General features: G+C 37.7%; 1 pseudogene; it reads left to right on the plus strand.

The window, feature by feature from the left end:
• LOC119575208 overlaps positions 1–6712 on the plus strand; it is a 13844-nt pseudogene extending 7132 nt beyond the window's left edge.
• Positions 6713–10000: the final 3288 nt, after the last annotated feature.

Consider the following 10000-nt stretch of genomic DNA (forward strand, 5'->3'; position numbering starts at 1 on the left):
TTCGGTCTATAGTCCGATAAAATAAGCAGTGTGTGGCATCATGGAGTTGTAATTGTCGTTTGTTGCATTTTTTTGTTTGTTGCATGGTAAAAATGAGAAAGTGTTAGAACCGACTTAATCACACTTTCACTGGCAAAAAATAATCTTTTGCCGTGATTATAACAAAAAAAAAATCATGGCATGTCCATGCATACTCTATGGCATGTGCGTACGTGCCCCCGGCAGATGGTCCCGCATGCCATGGCATGTACGTACATGCCACCCGTCGCAATGGGTTAATGAATCTGAAAAAATAACTATTCTATTATGGGTCATCGATAGTGCAAAATCAATAGCTTTGTCTATGGCAAAAAGTTCAGCAAGAAAGAACAATGTATGATTCGGCAGTCTGAACTTTAGTTGACATTCAGTCGACCATACACCCACACACTCATCTGTCTTGGAGTCGTTGGTATATATATGAAAAAAGGGAGATGTTTAATAAGGATCTCTGAACCTCTGGCGTACCTCCACCTCCGGCACCATGGCCTTGGCTGATGTAAGCCAGGCTTCCATGATAGAAAGTTGGGGGTTTCCCATGGTGCTATATTCGAATGAACCAGGGTATCGATCTATACCGACTTTCTTGATGAGGTCATGAGTCCCGTGGCAAAGGGCTATTGCCTCTATTGCCATTAGGGTGGCTCGGGTCTTGAGCCACCTTTGCCGCACAGGTCAGAACTAACAGGCCGCGTCTTGAGTCAGAGGGGAGGTATTCCTGACCCCACCTCAAGATGCTCGATCCGAGTACATTTTAGGGCTCCAACACACACACGCAAACAGCATTCTGCACAGCATCCAAACCTTCAAACTGTGTTCGATTGCCGAGCCATACACTATTGACCCATAATCTACTTTAGACCTGATCAGGGCTTTATATATCATAAGTAAAGACTCTTCAGCTCCCTTTATTACCAGAAATTTAGTGCTCTTCAACATTAATTCTTTAACTGACCAATGTGGTCTTTCATTGAGTCTACCATCAAAGAGTAGACCAAGAAATCTAGTAAAATTTTGAATAGGTATTGGGTGGTTGTCTAGAGTTAGCTTATGTTCGGCCTCCTCCTATGTGAGAAAATAACCCCAATACTCTTTCTTGTGGAAAACTTAAACCCTCATCGGAGCCCCCAGTTATGAATCATATCCAGTGCCAGTTGGATGCTATTTGCCGAGAAGTCTGCATTATTGCTGGAATGCCATAATACACAATCATCAGTGTACAGTGAGTATTAAAGATTCCAAGGAGAGCTGGTAAGATATCATTTATCATGCATAAAAATAATGTTGGCAACAAGACACTTCCTTGTGGGACCCCATTTGCCTGGACAAAAATGTCCAGAAAAGTGACATTGTCAGAAAACAATTTGACAGCAAAAGTTCTGTCAGAGATGAAATTTTTAAATAAAGCAAGGCAAGTTTCCACATAATCCAAAAGCATAAAGTATTCTGAATAGGCCATACCGCCATGTCATGTTGCATTTTTCTATATCTAAAAATACTGAAATCAAATCTTACTGGATTTTTAAAAATGCAATAGCCTACTGTTAACAATTTGTTCCATGACCTTGCATAAGCAACTTGTCAAGCTCATCCATTGTTAGACCTTTATTGTAATCAAAGTTATCTCCTGTGGCAAAATGAATAGGTTGTGGCTCAGCTGCTTCCTTGATGGTCAGGAATGCAGGATGGTAATTTGCTGAGCTGCTTGTATGAGAGAATTGCCTGGCAAGTGCACTAGCAAGGTCTGTAGATGAATCAAAATTAGTACCCTCATGGATGATTTTATTAATTTTGAAAGATTTGTTTTTCATATTGATTTTATTGACAGTGGACCAAATCTGATATTTTGGTATTGTTGTTAATTGCAGAGACAAAGCTCAAGACAAAGGAGTCTCTTTTTGCTTGTCTTATTACTCTACGAGCCCTAGCTCTTGCTAGTTTGTAGTTGAAAAGTTCTCATTAGTGATGTTATTTTTGAAAAGCTTGTAGGCCTTATTGCGTCGGCACAGCACCCTGCGGCAATCTGGTGTCCACCATGGAACTCTATGCTTAACGCTATCTGCCAAAGTTTTAGGAATGGATAGCAATGTTGCTTCTAAGATCGAATTCTGAATATTGTTTACTTTATCATCAATGGTTTCTCCAACAAGTTTGAGCTTGACGCTCCTTGTGAAGGCGACCCAGTCTGCTCTTTTTACGTTAAATTTAGGTGCTGAAGGCATTCTCACTGTGTCGCATGAATATTCAATCAAAATAGGAAGATGATCGCTTCCCATTGAGTCGTCAATGGTGTGCCACAGGCACTTGGCTGCTATTGATGAAGAGACCAGTGATAGGTTAATAAAGCTCAAATTATCGGTATTATCGTCCACCCGCATCGGACTACCATCGTTCAGAAGGACCAGATCAGACTCATTGATCAACTTAACTACTTGCTCACCTCTACCATCCACCCGCAGGGAACCCGGTAACATATGATGAGCATTAAAACCACCTAAAATAACTTTACTTTGTGGCAGACAGTCCTGAAGAGCAAAGAGCTCATCATAGATTATCACATTATCAGGTGGACAATAAACTGGACATATAGTCAAATACGTGCCGTTAATTTTTACTTTGCATGAGACAAACTCCAAAGTAGAATCAATAGTCACTTCAGTAAAAGGGAGGCTTTGGTGGATGTACATAGCAACTCCACCTCCGCCCCTACCCTCACGATCCTTCCGACATAAATGGTAGTTCCTCAGCAAAACGACCTTCACAGAGACGAGTAGTGTTAAGTGTTTCTTGGTGAACTCTAATATCGGGAGCATAGGATGAAGCTAATAACTTAAGGTCATTTTCTTTAGATCTAAGACTTTGACAGTTCCATTGTATAATGGTCGATGCGAAGATTACGTTTTATGGGATTTGGAAGTGCCTTGTCCACCAGTTTTAATTTTCTTTTTATAGGAGGGAGGCGCCTCCTCTCCCTTGCTTCCCAGGGACCTCTCTCAGGATGGTTTTGAGACAGAAGCCTCCATGTCCTGCACCTCCTGGTGAGGGAGACTACTGACAGATTGCGATTTGCTTCTCTCTCGAGAAGCCGATCGCGAGCCAGGCTAAGTCCTCACGGGAGTCGCCCGGATGGGGAGGAGCGATGCGGACTGTGATTCGTATCAGCCTCCTTAGGATGTTTATGCTGGGTTGATGCAGCCATATGATTGACCAATTTAGTCATTGATAAACTTTAATGTTTAGGTCTTTAACGTTTGTTTGAGTTCGGCAATTTCTTTATCCTTGGCTGCAAGCTGTTGGCTGACATTACTTGCACTAGGGATGATGTTAGTTACTGCTGCAGCATAGGAAGTGTTGGGTTTGTGTATCAAACTTTCCACTTTCCTCTTAGCTTCAGTATAACTAACTTCATGTTTTCTCATATATGCTAATGTCTCAGTCTCCTTCTTCAGGATGCTGCACTCAGATTCTGATTGATAGGGACCTCCACAGTTAGCACATTTGGAAATCTGACTAGTACATGTGATGGTGTCATGGGCTTCAGCACATTTACAGCAAACAAATTTACTTGAGTCTTTATCAATACATCTTAAGCTGACGCAAATCTGACCCCTTGGCTCAAAATTGTTGTCCTGAAGGGATCAAAAACTCTCAACTTTTGGTATCAACCTAACAGCAATAGCTAAGAGAGTAAGGCAAGTTTTTCGTCCTCTACCCCCCCAGTGGAAGCTTTGTTGTGTTCTCCAGTACAACAGAGGGCTCAAGTTATGTTTGGGACACTTCCTTACCGCCGAACTTGCCTAGGCAAAGGACGGTAATTCGATGCTCACCCCCCAAGCGAATACGGGAGTTCACGTGGAACTCCGGCAGGCTCAGGAAAGTCACATTAAGGCAAAAAATTTAGAAAAAGAAAAAGTGCACCCAAAGGATGCCCCAGACTACTGGGCCTCCCTACCCACGGGTCAAAGCCCACAAGGGCTACCATGGTGTAGAAGAGAGCTGCGGGTCTGAGGTGGGGTGCTGACTACGCCTACTGTAGCCTTGTGTCACCTGCAAAACAAAGAGCACTGAAGGTGCTGGCAAAGCACAATAAATTATCTGTAATTACAGGTTTTACTTTACTTCAATTTACTTTAGGAAAACTCAGGAACAACAATGTCAAGCAAGACGAGAGGCCCCGGGCTCCAGGGTAGTTCTTGTGGCACAAGACTTAGTATTTATTGTTACTGCGTTATGGACAAGGTGTTTACTTATCAAGAGTTCAACTGCGTTATGGACAAGGTGTTTACTTATCAAGAGTTCATACACGTTGATTTCACAATACTGATAGCAACATAAATCTCCAAAAATCAAGGAAAAGGGTATGCAGGTATACTATTAATTGACTGCTTGGTGATTAAGTACTGGTGGAGCCATCTATGTGTAAAGATAGTCAATAGACACAAAGAAACATTGGATGTATTCTTGCCATCCTGACAACAATGGGTTAAATGAGGAAAAGAACATGAATTGAATGGAGCAAAGTTTTCACAGCACTTATTGTAGTCTGCATTTCAGGATAGCCCATTTATTTAATGCCCAAAATCTGAGGCACGTCAGTTGACTATACTTGTATGGCCAGCTTTATTAACCATCATATTTCAAAAACTATTGGGCTGTTTTCTTCCCTCAGTTTTGTATATGGATGGTTTCTCCTCCCACCCTATCCTCCCCCTGAGATTACTAAACCACCATCCCATTCCATACCCCATTCCCATCTGTTCACTCATTCTCTTCCTATACAGTCAGCTCCTGGTGTGGCTGGACTACTGATTAATTATTTTTGCAATTATTTATATATTTAAATACTTATCACCATTTGAGAAACCAAGACAATATGTATTTTTATTGTGTACAATTGAGCTCTTTAAACCTGAAACACTAGCTCTACCCTTAGTCAAAATAGAATATTTAGAGTTCACTGCAGTTGTGGGGAAGGGAGGGATGGGAATTTAGGGTATTTTCTTTGGGTGTTAAATCTATTATTTCTAGAGTGATTGGTGTGATATAACATCAGCATTGCCAGCTTCTGAAATATTTTACCATATTGGGAAAGAAAAATGAGGTGAAAATTATTTAAAAGTTTTATTTATGGCATTGAGATGAGAAATGTTTTAAGTAACTTTTATAAATTCTGGATGTATTCTTTTTGATAAACCCCAAACAGTTGTATACGCGTCACTATATTGAACAGATTATTAATTTTGAAAAGGTTGTCTTAATTATCATACTCTGTAAACAGATACAGTATTAATGTGTGAATTTCTTTTCAGTGTAAGACCACCAAGAAATCTTGGAAAAATATTACAATTTGTCTGGAGGTGAAAAAACATTATCATCACTAGCTCTGGTGTTTGCTCTTCATTACTACAAACCAACACCACTCTATGTCATGGATGAGATTGATGCTGCCCTTGACTTTAAGAATGTGTCTATTGTTGGCAATTATATTAAGGTAATTATTATAATTATTGTACTTTTTCACTGATATAAATGTACTGATATAATGTTTTTAACTTGCCTTGTAAATAGTGCCTAATAGCTGTTTGTTGTTTTTCAGGAGCGCACCAGAAATGCACAATTTATCATCATCTCTCTGAGGTCACAAATGTTTGAACTAGCAGATAGATTAGTGGGAATCTACAAAACATACAATGCTACAAAGTCTGTTACCATCAACCCAGGCTTAATTGCATCTCAAGTGAACTCTGGAGAAGCAAGTGATAAACAAAGTTCAGCTAATAATCAGACAATTATAACTCCCCCAGTATTGGCAGAAAGTCGAGCATAATTATTTAATTTGTGTCAATATTCTTGGCAGTTGTATAGTTTCGATTTGAAGAATAAATTTATAGATTTTATAATCGAGTAGTACCTTTTACATGTAAAACATTTTCCATGCTAGGAAAAGAAAATAACATTGTACAGCTTAAGTTTTATTATGGCCTTAAATATCTCTTGAGATTTTACTTTTCTACCTAGTATTAAGTTAATTTGTATTTTTGACTTTCTAAAGTACAAATAAGTTTTGCACAGCTGCCAGTCATTGGTTGTAAAGGACCTTGAACTTCAGACATAAGCAATTATTTACGTATTCCATTCTTTATTCAGAAGGATGGTCATAAAAGTAACCATGATATATTAAACATGCTTGCCCTAACAGTATGGTTTTAATTTGGCAAAATGTTTAGAAGAAATAAATTTGATGTTAGAAACAGCAGATGTTCACTTCACCTGTGAAATGCATTGATAATTGAAAGCATACTGCAGCAATAATAGATTTAGTAATTCAGTAGATATAAGTTTGAAACTTGAGACCATAGTCCTATCTGTGAATAACTTTTGGTGCAGGCAGATCTAGCATACAGTTAAATTTGAATGTACCAAAAAGTTATCCCCTTCCTTTCCACCTGTATTATTATTATTATTATTATTATATATACATATTTTTTCTTTCTTTCTTTCTATTTCCATTTGTAATTACAAAACTTTTTTCTTCTTTCTGAAAAGCAGACTAGAGAATAGAGGTTTATTTTCTAGTTTCAGATACACATCATTATAAAAATAACTTGGTAGGAAAGAAATTGATAGTGTATTTTAATGTAAGGAATTTTGCTAATATATGATTCTATTTCTTCATGATCTATTATTCTGATCCTTTACCTGTAAATTTCACATTGAAATCCAAGTCTTATATGATACAACAACATATGCTATTCCTTCATTTCATTTGAGGCTGTGTGTTACTATTCAGTCAAACTTGTGTGGATCTCTAGTCACATGGCATTCATCATTGCAGTAGGGAAATTCTTATTACAAAATGCAAAAATTTACACCACTGATATATACCATGTGCCTAGGGAGTTGTAAATGAGTTGTGGTGATGAAGTGCATTTCACAGTATATTATTGGTTTTGTAGTGTTTGTATGCGCTTTTTGAATTGTAGAACAAATAAATTCTCGCCTGTCTAGGCCATCTTAGTGGTAATAGATTTGAAACTGTCACATTGCATTCATGATAAAACATTATTCTTTATTTATTTTATTGATTTATTTATTTGTGTGTGTGTGTGCGTATGCGTGTGTGAGACAATAACAGTAAAGGAAATGCTACACATAAACAAACAAAATTTCATATACTTGAGTTCACTCAGCAGCAAGAAGGGGTACACCACAGGTAAACAAAACAAAAAAAATATGTTTTAAGTAGTTTTGCAGAATGGAAGGAACACAGACTGTCACAGGAAAGGAAGAAAACTAAGCTAAATCTAACATCACATTCTAGCAAGCATATTGAATCAGAAGGTGGGAGGCCTTGTGTTGGTATGTCTGCTTGCTGTTCTTGCTATAGTGGAAGGTACCTGATGTCCAACTCCTGGTTGTTTCTGTGGCCTTATGTCCCAGCAGCTTTTGATGCTGGGTTGCTAATATGGATGTTGTAGGTTACCAATATGGAAGAAGCAGAGGAAGATCAGACAATAATTGTAGAGTCTGCTGGACTGTTGGCAATTCAAGTTGTTTGGTTAGAGGTGAATGCTTCACTGCTACCTTTGTGGAGCATCTTCAGAGAGAAGTAGAGGGAGATCGGGCAATAATCGTAGAGTGCACTAGACCATTGACAATTCATGTTGTTTAGTCAGGGTTGTGAATGCTTCACCGCTACCTATGTGGAGGCATCTTCAGAGGTATGGTTCTTTGTCTAGCTATTAGTTGTGAATCCTATGACTTGTTACTACTGTAAGTGAGTTGATGATAGAGACCATGTTGCTTGTTGTAAGGTCAAAGTTGTGTTTCACTTTGTTGGGAAATGTGTGGTAGCAGACTAAGCATGAACAGGTAATCTGAAGTGATGTTATAAAATGCTGGGCAAAGTATGTCCATGCTTTCAGAGCTGGTTCTACAACTTCATGATGAATTAGGGAAGAATTGACCTGTTCTGAGTCATCAGGAATGCTGCTTTCTTAGCCTTGTTACAAGGCCTTGTTGAGTGATGTGCGGGGCATGCAAAGTTAAGTTCACACGTACCTACAATAAACTTCATAGGATAATGGCTCAGGTTATGAGAAGGTGGCATTGTTTGTGACAACATAATAGAAATAACAAGATTTATCTAGATTATCGTTTTCTTCAGGCTTGGTTAGTATACTGAAGCTGTGCTTACATGACAGAAGCAGGCTGAACAAGTGGAATTTTCAATATATGTGTACACAGTGAGTGGATATAACAATCAGTAGATACAGGACAAAATTGTAATATAGTGTTACAAAGAGCATACACTGACCATCCGTAGTTATAGTAAACTTAAGTATTCATTATAAAAGTTTATCATGAATGTCATATATGTTTACTGTGTAAAAGAATTGCATGGAAACACCATATCTTGAGTCACATATGGAGAGAGAGAGAGTGTGTGTGTGTGTGTGTGTGGTGTGTGTGTGTGTGTGTGTGTGTGTGTGTGTGTGTGTGTGTGTGTGTGTGTTTATATATATATATATATATATATATATATATATATATTTTATATATATATAATATATATATATATATATATATATATATATATATATAGGCCGCGGTGGCCGAGTGGTTAGAGCATCGGACTCAAGACTGTCATGACGGCAATCTGAGTTCAAGGGTTCGAGTCACCGACCGGCGCGTTGATCCCTTGGGCAAGGAACTTCACCTCGATTGCCTACCTAGCCACTGAGTGAGCAAGCCAGCCCAAGTCAGTGCTGGTCCCAAGCCCGGATAAATAGGGAGAATGATTACCTAAAAAAGGTAACCCGCACTCTCCGTGGAAAGGAACTGGGGACCCTACCACGTACTCACTCCAAGATCATCACAACATGAAAACTACAATTAAGTATCATGCTGTGACCACGGCGGCTCAACATGAACCTACCGTTAAAATAATTATAAAATTTATTATATATATATATATATTATATATATATTATATATATATATATATATATATATATATATATATATATATATATAAATATATATATATATATATATATATATATATGTGTATATATAATATATATATTTTATATTTATATTATACATATATAATAATATATATATATATATATATATATATATATATCTATATATATATATAATATTATATATCATAACTTATATATATATATAATATAATATCTATATTTTATAATACTATATATATATATATAATACATATATATGTATACTACACGTATATATCTGTATATATATATACAATATATATTGTTACGCCGGCCGCCTCGTCTCTCTGCCACCAACACAAGGCAGGCTAGGCAGACGGCGTGCTATCCACAGGGTCGTGAACACTGAACAGCTCCAAGAGGCACCGGGCACCACAGCGTCCCCAGAACACCACGAGGGGAAACGCCACCTGGAGAGGCAGGGCACGAAATAAACACAAAATAACAGTCTTTCCTTTATTTCCACAAGTTATTTACCCGTACACTTTTCTATAGGCACAATACAGGGGAAACCAGCATGTCACACTGTATGATACAGCTTATAACAGGGCAACACAAAGTATATCAGGTCACAAGGGCACACACAAGGTCTGTACAGGAGCAGCACCCAACCGCGTCTCCCGGCTTGTTCCTCCGCTCACAGCCCGCTACGTCATGTTTGCCCAGGTCCCTTCATGTTAACACATGTTTTGCACAGAGACAAGGACCCACTGGCGTAGCAATATATATATATATTATATTATATACATATATATATATATATATATATATTATATATATATATATATATATATATTTGTATATACATATATATATATATATTTTATATATATATATATATATATATATATATATATATATATATATATGGATGTGGGTGAACACTAATGTGCATTCATAAACGTATGTGCGCATATGGGTGTGCGTAATCA

The sequence above is a fragment of the Penaeus monodon genome, chromosome 7 (genome assembly GCF_015228065.2).
Source record: "Penaeus monodon isolate SGIC_2016 chromosome 7, NSTDA_Pmon_1, whole genome shotgun sequence".
Taxonomy (NCBI): Eukaryota; Metazoa; Arthropoda; class Malacostraca; order Decapoda; family Penaeidae; genus Penaeus; species Penaeus monodon.